Genomic DNA, 15,032 nt, shown 5'->3' on the forward strand with positions numbered 1-15,032 from the left:
TGTCATAAGCCATTTCAACTCCTATCCCAAGTTAATATATTAGCACTCATTTCATTTGCATTTTAATGGCGAGACTACACTTTTCAAATAAATGACTGCACTTTATCAAAGGATTACTTCATTTTGACTGTAATGCCTCTTTGCCATGTGGGAATCAGGGAGTGAGGAGGTTGAAATAAGCCTTGCAAAGCAGACCCGTTGGTTTCAAGAGCACCAGCCTTGCTCTTTACAACTCCATCTTTGTAATAAGGGGGAAAAAATAGCAACATGGAAACGTGCTGGCTGTTTCCCTTTGTACTGAGGGGAGATGCTGATTATGTAATTTCAGCCCATCATTTTGTTAGGTGCTTGGGCTCCTCTTCTCCAGGGAACATCACTAAGGGTTATTGATGGCCTGAAGTGAACCCGCGGATAGCAATCCCTGGGGTTTCCGTCTCTCTAGGCTTTGAATCTCAGCTGTGCAGCTGAAGCCTGTTCCAGTGCTGGGCCCTATTCCCAGCAGCTTGGAGCAGCCTCCTCTGGAGAGAAATTCAACAATCCTGACTCAGGGGAGGGGTAAGATGGTGGCCACACTGGGGACTCAGCTGGCAGCTTATAGGGCTAAAACACCAGGATTTGTGGAACCAAAAATAATCATTCTTTACTTCTAGAGGTAGAAAGATGTGCGATGTTGCATGTGCCACGCTAAACCTTCACAAAGCAAACACAGCCAGGAAAAACAGGAATGCAAAATGCAGTGGCCAGGGCAAGAAGGTCCATAACGCCTGTCCTGCCTAAGGCAGTGCTGACTTCCCACTTTTTTTTGCAAAGGAGCCAAGCAGAAAACGCAGGGGTGCTGCAGGTATTGCTGGCTTGTCCTGGCCCAAAACACCCCCTGGCCCCAGCAGAGGGGTTGCAGGCTCTTTAAGGGCTCCTGCCTGGCTCCACCTGGTGCAGGGGCTGGAGGGAGATGCAGCAGGAAGCAGCATCACAGCTGGGGGGTTTGGGGGATGTAGGAAGGTGTCTTGTGGCAGAGAAAGCTGCTGAAAGTGGCTGTGGGTGGCGCTGGCAGAGGGCTGAGCACCCCCAGAGGCATGTATGTACTGGGAACTTGCATGGGGATGGGAAGGGGGAAAGCAATCCACGAGCTTACAGAGGCAGCCTGCTCTAAAGGGCTTGTCTGGCCGGTTATTTGATTTGGGAGGTCCTTTTCCCTTTGCATGAGAGCTGGGAGTGTTTGGGGGTGGTGGTAGAGCCCCAGGTGCTGCTTTTCTGTTAAGCTGACCACCTGGCTGGCTGAGTGCTCCTTACAGGGAAATGGGGTATGGGGTTAGTACTTGCTGTTTAATACCAGGCTGTGTAAGAAGAGGTCTACTGCTGAAAGAATAATTTCCACCCCCCCCCCGCCAAATTTTAAACTTCCTTCTATTAGTGTCTGTGTGGTGGAAAAAAATGCTGTGGTTCATAATGCCCCAGTGCCTGTGAAGGCAATCAAATTGTCCTTAAATATCAGTAAGTTTTTAAAATAAAACTGAAGTCAATCTTTTAGTTTGAATTGGAATAAAAGTGAGGTGTCAGCTTCCATTTGTCAATGGGAATGTTGCTGTGGGAAATGTTATTAAAAAAGAGCATGTGGATTAAATCTTACATTAACTGAAGATAGGATAATGTACTGATCTAGAGCCATTATTTGCAACCCAGGCTGTGATAATGAAGGATGCTGGCAAGTTCTAATGTGTGAAATGTTAGTGGGGATAATAAAAGTTTCCAGCAGTTCATTTTTTTTTATGTTATAAATTAATATGTTGTATTGACAAACCGAACCGTGAGATGCGAAGGAAAAACATCTCCAGTGCCTGTTTGCAGAAGGGTTGTATCAAGAAGAAAAATCTGAGGGTCTTCCAACATGGTTATTGATTAGAAACACCTTGTTTCATCAGGAGCTTATGCACTTGGAAAACTTCTCCAGCCTTGGAAATGAGCCATCGTGGACAGTAGCAGTGGATTCTTCTGGAAGCCCTCCAGGCGTGGGCGCAGGGTCCCAGCTGGCAGAGGTAAGCAGGCTTCTCCTTCCTCGTGTCCTGTGGCTGTGCCCCGCAAGTCAAAACTTCTTGAGAAATGTGCTGTGCTAGGAGCAAGCTAGGGGAAGGAACTGTACTGAGGAGCTGATGATCGTGTTGTGAACCTCTTAGGGCTTTTTATCTCGGGATGTTTCTAGTCTGGTCTTGGGGGCTGGTTCCCACGAGCAGTTGAAGCATGTTAGGTACCTCTTCTGTTTGGAGTCCTCCATGGGGTCCTTTGTGCCAACCACTGCTTTGGGATGAATGTGTACGTGCAGTGTTCTGCAAAAAGCCTCCTGGTATGAGTTGCTAGGAAATGCTCTGCTTCTAGGATGTGTCGTCCTTTGTGCTCGAGATACGTGTCCCTCCCGTGGTGTGGGAGAGGCGAGGACAGCTCTGTCCTGGTGCAGCAGGCTGGCCGTGGTGTCACTGGGAAGAGCTGTGACAAATTGGCTGATGGATTGCCACGAGGGCTCTACGCAGAGCAATGCAGATCTGCCAAAAATGGGGCTCGCTGAGGGGTGGAGGGGAGGTGAAATGGAGCCCATGGGAAAAACAGGCACTGGGACGGGTTGCCCAGGGAGGTGGTGGAGTCACCATTCCCAGGATGTTCAAGGAAAGGTTGGAAGTGGAGCTTGGGGACATGGTTTAGTGGGTGACATTGGTAGTAGGGGGATGGTTGGACCAGATGATCTTGAAGGTTTTTCCAACCTTAATGGTTCTTTAACAGCGAGAGCAGCAGGTCGCTTTTCCTACTGCCAGCTCCAAGTAGGTAGGAGAAAACCTGATGGAAACCATCGGCTTCCTTCTGGTTCTGCTGGGGGTTATGTGCCTCGTGTTTGGCTGTGGGACCTCTGCACCCTGTGGCTGTCTCCAGAAGGACACAGAAGAGAGGGCTCTGCAGTAAGCCTACCTGATGCTGGTGCAGGCAGCCAGAGCCTGACCCCGTGGTGATGCTGAACACAGGAGGGATGGGGATGTGCAGCCCTCCTGGGGCCTCGTGGTGCCCTCTGGCCGCTGAGGTCACACCGAGGTGATCGCTCTGCACCTCTGCTGACAGCCCCCCAGCCAGCATTGCGGACCTAACCTGTTATTCATCAGCATTTTAATTGCTACACTTCTTACCACACGCCTCAACTATTTCATAAACGCTGGCTCTAAATCCCCCGAACATGTTTAAAATAATTCCTGAGGCGTGCACGGACAGGGCTGCCCGCATTCCTCCTTGGTTATATGTAACGCAGCTGAAGCCTGGCTGTGGCTGCCTGTATTTACGCCACAAAATCTCCTCTGTGCTGCCCAGGATTTGAGTCATGTAACTCATGCGGGCTGCCCAAAAAGCTGAAGCAGCCAGCAGGGCTTAGCAATCCCTCCTAGGGGCTTGTAACCAGAGGTTCTTTGCAGTACGTGGCACATACACATCTCAAAGTAGTGGTAGGAAAAATGGCTCTTGCACATGATTTGAGGGAAAAATCCCTTTGCTGTGGTGCTTTGCGTGTATTTGGGGCCTGCCACTGCCTCGCTGGGGGCTGTGACAGATGCTGGAGTGTCCCTGCTCTGCCCTGTTTGATTGATGAAGGCTACAGCTCCCCGGGGGCTCCCAGCACGGTCCTGGTGCTCAGGGCTCGCTCCCCCCTTGTTCAGCTGGTGTCCCCACATGGCGACAGATGGCCTTTGTGCTCTGACCCTCTTCCTTCTCTGACCAGTGACTTCCAAGTGCCATCCATCTTCCCCTGGGCTTGACAGTAGGGAGCAAGCAGGCTCACCCCAGAGGGGACATTTTTACCCACCCTGTTTTGGGATGTTTTGGAAGAAGGGAGCATTCTGTGGGATCAAAATTATCAAGCCTTGGTACCGTGCCCTCGGGAGCACCATGGTGATGGTAGACGTGCTCTCTGCTGTCCTCTGCTTCCATTGCACTTGGTATCTGCTGCTTTCAGTAGCTGGGGCAAGTGGGGCTGTACCTCTGAGGTGGTTTGTCATTTCCCTTGAGAAGGAGCCAGGGGTCAGGGCATGCCCCATCAATAGGGAAAAACTCCATCTGAGCCTGCCTGTGTACATCACGCTGAACCAGGGGGGTAAATTATGATGGTACTTGAGTCCTGAGATGAACCTGTTGCTCTCCATGGGTGTTTTCTTGCTGTATGTGATTTAAAGAAGAACTCCAGGGGTCAGTGATGACAGCAGAGCATGACATGCGCTGAAGGATGAAATATGGGAAATCTTAACTCTTTGCTGTGCTGCAACGTGCCCATCAGCTGGTCTCACAGGGTGCTGGTGTCTCCTGTTCAGGTGTGGAGCTGTGTTGTGGATGGGAAATGGGCTGAGGTAATGCAGGAAATCTGACAGATTCAGGAGCTAAACTTGGGGTGCGCTGAGGAGAAACTGAGCAAAGCGGTGTTAGCTACAAATGGCCCTGGTGACAGCATAGTGCCTTCAGTCAGCTGTAGGTAAGGGCAGGTGTTGACATGTGTGACAGTGCATGATATCTGCCAGTCCTGCTGCATCCCTAGGGGAGGACATCCAGGATCTGCAGGGCAGCATTTATATATGTAACTGCTTGCACTTCTGTTTGCTGTGCATGTGTAAAGATATGAGCTTTGTTTTGTTTTGTTTTGAAAACGGACCCAGGATTGACATGTCAAAAGAACTGTAGAAAGTGGAGCTTAAAGAGATGATAAGGAGCTGGTAATCTTGTCCAGCCCCTAATGCATGCAGGATCAGCTCTGTGTCATCCTGAGGGATGTTTGTGTAATTGATTCTTGCAGAGTTTCAGTCATGGGCATTTCAAGCCTCCTGTGAGAACCAGTTTAACTGAACCCCTGACTTCTCCTGGGCACAAGGGAGTGGGATCCCCGATGGGTGGGTATTTGGGTTGTAGTTGAGGAGATCGTCATCGTCAAGGGCTGCTGCGTGCATCTGGAGCCATGTACACGCCAGTCCTGGGCTTTGCTTGTAAAGGAATAGCCTCTGCCCTCCTTGAAGGCCTAGTCCCACAATGGAAAAAGAAGCTGTGACAAATGTATTCGGTGCTGGGCTAGTGAGAAAGGAAGGATTTCCTCTGTGAATAACTCTTGTTTTCCACATCTGCAACTCCAGTGTGTGTGGCGGGGGGGTAACGACTTCATCCCAAGAGCAGGTCCCCGGAGGAGCCTCCTAATTATAAGGTGCACTGACCCCAAATATCTTCCTGTGACAACTACATTTAAAATGTGCCAGGCAGCTTGTAATGCAGTGTGTGTGTAGTAATGCTTACTGCATATGATTTATATTTTTCATAAAGCCATCACATGATGCTGAACTGAACGCCTTGGAGAAATCCAAGTGTGCTTTCTTAGCAGAGCTGGCTTATCTAGCCAGCCTATAGCCTTGTAGAAAAAAAAAATGATTTGACAGCTCCACCAAAAGCAGGGTTTGTGGTGACTCGCAGCCTTTGTGCATTGGCCTGTAAATCCCTGGTAGTCTTTAATGTGCTATTCCACTGTGCTGGTATCAGGGCTAATTGTGCTATAGTTCTGCAGGTCGCTCGTTTTACCCTTTCAAGTGTTGGAATTACATGCTCTGATGTGATCCCGTAGGACTTCTCAGAGTCCTGAGAAGCTAGAAATTAAAATTCCAGGTGCAGAGTTCCCCCAATTATTTTTTGGGGACTCTTGGGATTCACTACGTAGTGCCAGTAGGTTTGATAGGGCTTTCTGGTGTGCTCTCATTACCCTCTGTTACACAGCGACTAAAGCTACATCACCCTAATTGTACTTGTCTGGCCTTGAAGCGTATTACTCCATGAATGACTGTGTATGGGGGGAAAAAAAAGGTAAAAGGATGAGTGAATATGCCCAAACTGCCCATAAAAACATAATAATAAAAAATAGTACTTTTCCAGCCACCAAAATTAAGGCTACAGATGATAAAACAACATTGGTGCCATGAACCTTTTTCAAGCAAGGTCTTACTCCTAATGCAGGCTAGATTTGAACAATTGTACTGTGCAATCCCTCCATTTCCATAGCAAGAGAGCTTGCGTTTAATGCCTTGCCTTATGGGGTCTCCTTGGATTCTTAATGCCTCGCCACTCAATAGTTGTGTGCTTTGCGGGACCCTGGAGATGAAAGAACCAATATTTTTGTGAAGGTTATTTCCAACACAGGAGCAGTTAAGAAACTGTCTGCACACAAATGACAAATTATTGTAATCTGAACAAAGAACGGGGCAGTAAAGATCACACCAGTTGAAAACTTTAAAGGAACGATAGGCAGAAAGATGAAAAGATAAATAATAAAAAGGTTTCTAATGCTCCCAAGTGCAGCAATGTGGCTAATTGGTACAAACGAGAGATGCTTGAAAAGCAGGCTTAAAGATTAATTGCTAATTTTTGCTTTTCTCCTTTTAGTTACAGTGGTCCCATGTGCAGTGGTGTTGGGGTACACTTTTGCAGGCTGCTTTGCCTCTAACAGGCAGGAGTGGGCTGGGCTGCACTTGGATCCTGAAACAGTGGCTGATCCTGCCTCTGCTGTGAAATCAGAAGGAAAATATTCCTCTAAATTTCTCCTAATCCCATTTTATCAACCTGGCTTGCAGCCTGGCACCATTTGTTTGCATGGTGGGGAGGAGGAGTGCTGCCACAGGAGTTGTGAGGGGCTTGGGGCTGATGCACTCCAGGAGCACAGAGCCCCTTCCTCTCCCTACAACATGCAAGTGCCTTCCTGCTCCTGCGTGAGCAAAGGAGCTCCCAGAAGGAAGGCAGGATTTCAGCAGGCAAATCTCTGAGCTGAGGGCAGCTAGCAGAATTTCTTTTCTGGGGTTATTTTCTGAAAAGCTGTTCCTTGGTGTAAAAGGTTGCATTGGAGCTGATGGCAGAGGGGATGTTTCAGCATCTGGGATGCATAACCCTGACAAGTGAGTAAGGAGAAGGAGAATCCTAGGGTGTCTTTTAGCGTTTCCCCTCCAGCTTTTTGGAGCCCTAGGAGCAGTCAGTGTGTGATCCTTGCTAGGAAAGCTTTAGCTGACAAAAAGGGAGTTGTCTGCTCTGTTGGAGGTTGGTGGCTCCTTTTGTTCCAGACATGTCAGAAATGGGCAGTATGGGAGTGTGCTGCCAGAAGGCTCTCCTGGGGGCAGAAACATCTGAGGGGAGAGGGTTTGAAGGAAAGTAAGAAGCAGCTGAGATATTGAGATGGCCTGGGTGCTTCCAGTGACAGACTGGCCATTTGCACAGTACCTTGCAAACCAGCTGTGCAAATTTCCCTGGAAAAAGGCCACCCTATGGACCCGCCAGGCAGGAGCAGAGATATCTGCTAGCAGAGCCTTGGGGCTCCTGGGAGCATCCAGAGCAGTCACGATGGAAAGGTTCTGGCCGTGGAAATTTAAGCCAAACCTCCAAGGTCTGCTTTGTTTGAGTGTGAAATGCTGATTTGCATTATAGTTTGCACTGGGTTTACTTGGTGCTCTGCCTGTTATTAATCTTATCTTTGCAGAGCCTGGCCTCGGTTTTAGCTTGGCAGCAGGACCTGTGCCTGGGCACGTTTGCCTTGGCTCTGCATTTTGTTGTAGACCTCTACTTGCAGGCAGTAAATCAAATGTGTGATAAGTTTACAGAGGATCTGGACTGCGTCTAATAGATGCCATTACATTGCTTGTTCGAAGCTGTGTATGTGACAAGGTCACCTCATAAAGATAGTGTACATTTCATATTTTCTTGACTCCCACGGAGGCCTGTGGGAGGTAGGGGTGTAGGGATTGCTGCAGTCATGGAGCAGAAGGATCCCCTGTGTGGTTTATCCAAAACCCATCAGTAGTCTGTCATCTTTTCAAAGTTACTGCTTTTCAAGCCGCAGTCTTAATGTGTCCCTCTGTCCTGATGGTACTCAACTCACCACCTTCTCCTGATGGGATTTCCAGGCCCCAGTGTTGTGCAGTGGGTCAAAACCCCTGCTGGACTGAGGGGCAGCACCTCCTGCTTTGAGCAACTCATGGCTTAGGGCTGGTGCTAATTTGGGGGCTACATAGGGGAGGAGTGGACCCTTGCTGCCTTCTGCCCAAACCTGCCTTCAGTACCAGGTTTACTCAGCTGCTCTCCCTGTTGAGGCCCAAGTGCTTTTGGACCTGTTCATTCCCTGGCTATTCCCCCAGACCAGCTTTTGTTTGATCCTCTAGGTTTTTTTTGTTTCCCTTCAGGAGGAGCTGAGCCCTTTGGAGTTTCACATCATTGGGATCTAGTTCAGGTCCCCGTTAAACCAAGGATAAATCTCTTCATGGCTTCTGCAGCACATGGCTCAGCCTTGGGTGGTTTTGGTTCACCTTATTCACCTTATTCTTGATTATATGGCACTTTGCTGCAATATATTTCCCAAAATAACATCCCAAGTGCTGGACAGTCTTCTTGAAGCACAAATTCTTGCTGCAGTCAGTTACTCTGCCCCAATTTCAAAAGGCTATTTCTCCTATTTCCCCCCCTGCTGCCAGTATGTGTTTTTTGTTGTTGGTGGTGGTTTTAGCAGGTCTGGCTATCTGCTGACACCTCAAAATACAGAGGAAACTCTATGCTGTCATCTCCTGTAGACAGACCTCTGAGTTGTGCAGACCTGTACCAACGCGACAGACACAGGTTTCTGCTGATACAGTGGTTGGTGATGCAGCTGTTGAGCAGTGCTTGCAGTGGCCAGGAGGTGATGATATAAGAGATGGGCTACTTTTATAGCAGCTGACGGACCCTGGCTCTGTTCAGGTGTGGCTGCAGAAATCCCTGTTCCTGATTCATGCACTGATAATAATGGAGTCCTAGAACCATTGTGTTTTTTTTTAACAATGGAGCAACAATTGTGCTATTTTTTTTCTCCCACAAATTTTGGCTTAAAGAAAGGATGTAGAGATGCAGTAAATTTATGAGCCAACTAACTATCTTTGGGAAATAACATCTGTATCCACTGCAAAATTCTTCTGTCCTGGAATAAAACAGCCTGGCTGCTGCCTTGGTTTCCATTTACCAGCGCGTGCTGCAAGCCAGAGCAGTTCTGGAGATCTGGAGTTTGCCGTGAGACATGGAAAACAGCCGTGCTTTTGCTATTCCAGCCACAGTGAAAAATCAGCAGAACTTCTTGATGAAGTGTTGGAACTGCCGAGTGCTGCAAACAGAAACAGAAGTTCACCTAACTGCACACGACAGTGCAGCTTCTGAGGTCCCTTGGGGTCTGTCATGCGGCTGATTGTCTTTAAACAATACCATCCATTTCTTACAGACTCTAGAGTTGATTTGGGCTCATTAGTACATCAGAAATGTTCCTCATTATCCAGCGGTAAGCAAGCCAACAGATGCTTTACCTTGACACTGTAATGTTTAAGTGGGAGGAATCTGTCTGCCAAGTGTTAAGTTGTCTTCATGCTTTAAATAAGTATAATAAATAGGAAAATAAACTCTTCTTGATCTTTACTATCTCATGGTAAGTTATTTGCCCTTTGAGTAGTTTTTATTTTGGCACTTGAATCAGACTCTGGACTGGAAAAGCCTTGTAATTCAGAATGGGGTTAAAAAAAAAAAGGAGCTGCTGTACAGCAGGGCAGGAAGGCTGATTTTAACAGACATAAGGTACTTAGAGTCATTAGTGCACTTCTTTTGTGATGTTAAATGGTACTTCAGCAATAAATGAAGTCTGGTGCTCAGAATGCCAATATCCCTTTGGGGCAATATGCTCTTACAGCTGTGGCGGTTCCTAGCTCCTAGGGCGTTATTTTAGGATGAGAAGCTCGCTGGGTGTCACCCTGTCACCTGGCAGAAACCAGTGCCTTGGGTTTTGGCTGTGTCTGTGAGCTGCCTTGTGCTCAGGCCAGGTGCTGGTTGCCTGCACGGTGGTTTGGTGCCATGCTATGTGGGGTGCTGTTAGAGAAGGCCATGTGTTTCCAGGCATTCTTGGGTTGTGCACACACTGAAGGCTTAAAGTGTAAGTTAGAAGTCTGGCTACAAAGCTGAGAAACTTCTAATAAATCTATGATCTCTTTTTGTCCCCACAAACATCCTTGGAAGAGGATCAGGTTGGTGCTGACTGCTGGGGGCCCAAGTGCCCTCCCCACTCAACTATGGGATCAGCTGGGAATACAAGTCCTCTTTTCATCTTCTCCCAGCACTCAGAAATGTTTATACAGAAGGGTGCCCTATTAGCAGACAGGTAATGCGAAGTTACCCAAAGGGGCAAAGTAGAGAGGATGCTTTTATGCTCATGGGATGCAACTGCTGTCCCTGCTGCAGATGGAGGTGTCTGGGAATGAGCCCTAGGAGTCACCCAGAGGAAACCAGGTCCTGCTGTGTCCTCACACCTCAAGTGTGTAAATGGGGTGGCTTCCAGGTGTGGATCCCTCCAAGATCTCAGGTTTTGAAAACAGAAGTGTCCTAGCTGAAAGACCAATTTGTATTTAAGTATTTAACATTGTACTTAATGTTGGGGAACAGCTATGGGTACTGGTAAAGGCTTCAGGCCCTGCTTCTTACTTAGCAAAAGATGTTCCTATAAAGGGAATCTTAAAACATCAAAATATGCAACGTGACCTTGAGGTGGTGTGGATGGTGCTTAACATAGGTAAGAATGCTGATCATCCGCAGCTGACATTACACTGAAGTAACACTAATATATGTAGATATTAAAGACGACCCTTATAAAAGGAGAAGCAGAGTGGAGAGGCTGTCAGTCACGTTTTAATGTGTGACTGGGCTGGCAGGGGGAATACCTCTATGGCTTCTGAGAGCAAGGGAAAACAGATATTCATTGCAATAACTGTTCGTTCCAGCCATGTTTTAGCACCCTTGAGAGATGGTTGTGTACACACCTTAAATACTGCCAGGCATATTGAACAAATGTGTTCAAATAACTCCCCTGATTAAACATGCCGTTACTCCGGGTTAACTCTGTGTATGTGTGCCCTGCTAGGGATAAAGGAGGGGCAGACTTCTTGTATTTAAACCTGCTCTGACTTTAGTGTGGTATATAAATAGCTCTCCCAAATACTTGAGCCATTCATGTTCTACTTTCTAAAGGCAAAAAAGGCTTCTTAGGTAATGGAAATGGTGGTGATTAGTGAGGTTGTGGATAAAAAGAGGATATGAAAGTAGCACAGAAATCCTTTGATATACCACTTGCCGCTCCTGAGGCATTTTCTTCTCCTTGTCTTGACTTTAAATTTCCCCTGTAGTGTGTCAATGAGTCTGCCTCCTAAATTTACACTCTTAAGTTATTTTGCCTTGCTGTTCTATGTGAAAATATACATTCCATCCTGAGTTGCGCTGGGCATAACCTGGAGAAAATGTTATTAAAAAAAAAAAATCAATCTAAGAATATTGATTTGAATCTTTTTAGAAGCCATTTGGGTTAGATTTGGGCCCTTGCTGTGTTCATCTAGGGAATGATATACAGTCAAAGCGATTCATTTCTTCTAAGTTTAGCTACCAAAAATCAGGCGTTTAGTGTAAACCAGTTGTTGAGGCTTCTGTGGTCAAAGCAGCTGAAGGAGCACTGCCGAGGGCAATTTGTGTTGTAGGAATGAATCAGCTTCTGAAAGTGCCTTACTCTTTCAGTGGACCAGAGGAGTCTATGTGATTAATGAGATTGCACACCCAAGAACTGATTCAGGTGCCTGGTGCCATTTTAGACACAATATCCCATGCAAGGTGAATGTAGGGACCTGGGAGAGGATTGCTCTGAAACCCATTCCTTTTTAGAAGAGAAATGCACCTCTCTTCTGGCCACCAGGAGGGATACTTCATGGAGCTTAAAATGTCACTAGATACTCTTTTAGGCACTAATGCCTAACATTTAGGAACTGCAAATTTGCTGAGGTGTATTGGTGACTATTTTACTGTCCTTCCTAACCTTGGGAGCTGAACTGGCATGGTAAAATTGAGCTTCCATAGAGCTTCCAGGGCTTTGGGGAGGCAACTTCCATGGACACAACCTTCTGTAGATATCTGGACTTGTCCACAGAGCATTCTGTGTGGGTGTTTTCATCACCCTTGTGTCACTTTCAATGTCCTGATGCTTTCCAGTGGTGTGTTTTGGTTAGGGCCGGTGCCTTTAGTCCCAAGTGCTGGTGTATGCAATACCCTAAGGTATTTCCAGGATCAGTCCCATCCTGTGCTCATGTTGATCTCGGCTGAGAACTGCTTAATTGTGCTGGCAGGCTGATGCTCCTTAGAGCTGCATTGCTGCAAGCAGGGGCATGCACAGTGAGATGCTTCTGAGCAGGGGCAGGAGTGTACCACTGCACAACAGTCACCCTGAATTACTCCATGGAGAAATAAGGTGAGGCTTGGAGCCAGCAAATGTGTCTAAATTGAATCCATGGGCATTAGTTGTAAGAAAACGCTGAGATATTTGGTCAGAAGCAAATAGTCCAGACGAGCTGCAGTGGCTCACCAGAGCTTTCCCTGCTCCCCTAGTCGTGGTGCTTTACAGCAGTTGAGGATTTACATGTAGCTCATGGTCTTTGAAGAAGTGGAAAAAAAAAAAAAAAAAAAGAGAGAGTAGAAAATAGACCCCTCAGCAACACCTGTAATAAGCAACAGGTACATTCCCGAAGTTATGTAGCAGCTTAATTAACACAAGAGAGGCCTGCCAGACTTAATTTATTTTTAAAAGCCCCATCAAATTTAATTTGTGAGTGCAGTTCTTCCATCTGCTTTCAGGCATTATCTCTGGAGTTCAGGAGAAAAACATATGTCTTGTGGTTAATAAGAATTTGTTTTAATGGATCATATGACTGGGTGATTAATAACTGCTCGACTCCGATTGTTCTCATTATAACGATAACATGCAGCCCTGCTGCCCAGCCCCAACCTATTGTCGTGAAAAAAAAAGATCATAAAATGGGAGATGAAAAATTCCTCTGGTTAAGATGAAAGCAAATGGATCAAGAGGCTGGCTGCACCGAGCAGTGCAGGGAAATCTGCTTCCTATGGTTCTTATTATTTCTCTTTTGGGATTATGTATCAGATCATCAGCTGCGCACAAAGCAGGGCACTCCAGTCTGTATTTAGACAGGAAACCTGATCCAACGTCTGGCTGCCAAAGGCACTGCGTTGGCATTCAGGAGGTTCATGATAAAACTCCCTGTGTAACCTTGGGCAAGCCCCTAAACCCCTTCGGAAAGAGGATCCAGGCAGCAGTATTCTCTGCCCTCTCCACTCCTTCCCCTCTTTCACTGGCTTGCTCTGAGTTTAGCTTCGTGGCACTTCGTCACCCAATGAATCTCAGTGGCTCCGTAGCTTTTGGGGGAGCGGCACCAGATTTCCACGACTGCAAACGAGTCGGGAACGTGACCCTTCTGTTTAACGCCCAACTGGTGCTTTCGTTTAATGCAAGAACCAAATGCAAAGTGATTCATCATACTCGCTTTCATGATACGCCGGCTGGGTATTAGAAATGTTGGGAGCTTTGTTGCTTGGCAGAGATTCAAACCAGTTATTTAAGAGGAAATTCTGCTTATTAAAAGAGTCCAGTGATTAGGTTATCATCATCTCGACTTCTCATTTTTCCCTGTTCACAATGAAAGCTTGAAAGAGACAGAAATTTATTTGGTTGTTTTTAAAGGCACGAGCTGAAATGCGCTCCCAGGCAGGAAATAGAGATGTTATTAGTTCACAGCCCCCCGGGGGAGATGGCAGGCGGTCAGGCATGTGTTCCCCGGAGTCGGAGTCATAAAGCAACACAAACCGGAACAGGTAACTGGTGTCATTTGGGCTTTGATTTGCTTTTCCAGTGTTAACCTCGTGTTAACCTTCAGAGCAAGAGGTCAGGGAAAGGCTGCAGCCTCAGCCGCTGGGAAGAGGAGCTCGGCTCGCCTGAAATGCACGGTCCTCAAAGCTTGTGAAGATTGCCACAGCAATAAGAGAAATGACTCCTGCATAAAGCCTCCACTTCAGCTGAGAACTCTCAGCCAATATTTGTGCAGGAGGGGAAAGCAAGAGGTACTTTGAAGTGGGGAATAAAATCAGTGTTCCCCAAAAGAAGGGGTGGGGTGTGAATTACCTCAGAGCCTTTCCCTTCCCTGTGCATGCGTGCTCATGCCATGCCCAGGTGCTGATGTTACCGTGGAAGTGCCGATCTGCTCAGGCAGAGCTCCTGTTCTTCAGGCACCTCGTTGCTTTGTGCTGCATCAGTGCCTGCTGTCTGGGTGGCAGACCTAAGCTACCTTCTAGCTGAGACCTGGAAGCAGATTTTCTTCCTCCGGGCCTCGAAATAGCTAAAAACCAGGCATTGCTTCCTCCGTGCAGCCTTTCTGGGTAAACTGGCCTCTGATGACTTCCTTTTAGGTTGTAATGCTTGAAATTGTCCTCCACCCTGAAAACTTCCTTTTTCACTGAGCTATGGGAGAATGTCAGCACCAGGAAAGAAGCGTAAAAGCACAGATGTGGGCATGAAGCCTCAGCGCTGCAACATAAAAATAGTATTGCACAATTGCACCCGTAGAAATGGGAAGAGGGAAAATCGGAGTGCACACAGCAAATTTTTCATTGGCGGCTCCGTTCTTTCCATAAGGGACAGACAGATGGGGCCAATTTCATCAAACCAGGAAGCTCCCTGCCAAGTTGCATTCATTCATCTGCTCTGAAATATTAGGTGGCATATGGCAACTGGTCCTTTCTGATATATTTCTGCAATGCCATGATGATGGCAGCATCTCCGTGGTGAGAGATATGCAATGAAACAGGCCGTGAGATGGAGGCAGGAGAGGCATTGCTGAAGGCAGCTCGTGGCCTGTGCTAGGGGATGGGCAGGCAGATGCAGGGAGGAAGGGAGGACTGTGCTTTCTGTAGAATGGGTTTTATATGTGTAAATCCTCTAGAAGTACTCGAGTAGAGCCTGAAGTGCTGCTGCACAAAGGAGCACAGAGATGGTGTGGATCCACCTTGAGCTTCGCTTCCATTCGGGCTGTTTGTTGCCCTGTAGTATCTGTTGCCCTGAACTCTTAGCAAACTTGGGGATGTATCTGTTGTTTAATGTTCCTGCTTTATCA

At 47.2% G+C, this 15,032-nt stretch overlaps 1 long non-coding RNA gene across 5 annotated transcripts in view; it reads left to right on the forward strand.

Annotated features, from left to right (window-relative positions):
- The window catches only part of LOC137841801 (uncharacterized), a 145,278-nt gene that overhangs the window by 19,933 nt on the left and 110,313 nt on the right, over positions 1-15,032 (forward strand). For 3 of the 5 annotated variants that reach the window (XR_011088750.1, XR_011088752.1, XR_011088749.1), the window contains exon 2: positions 1,920-2,033. This is a non-coding gene — a long non-coding RNA (uncharacterized lncRNA). The other 2 variants (XR_011088751.1, XR_011088748.1) reach the window with 2 other exon arrangements.

The sequence above is a fragment of the Anas acuta genome, chromosome 18 (assembly GCF_963932015.1).
Source record: "Anas acuta chromosome 18, bAnaAcu1.1, whole genome shotgun sequence".
NCBI lineage: Eukaryota > Metazoa > Chordata > Aves > Anseriformes > Anatidae > Anas > Anas acuta.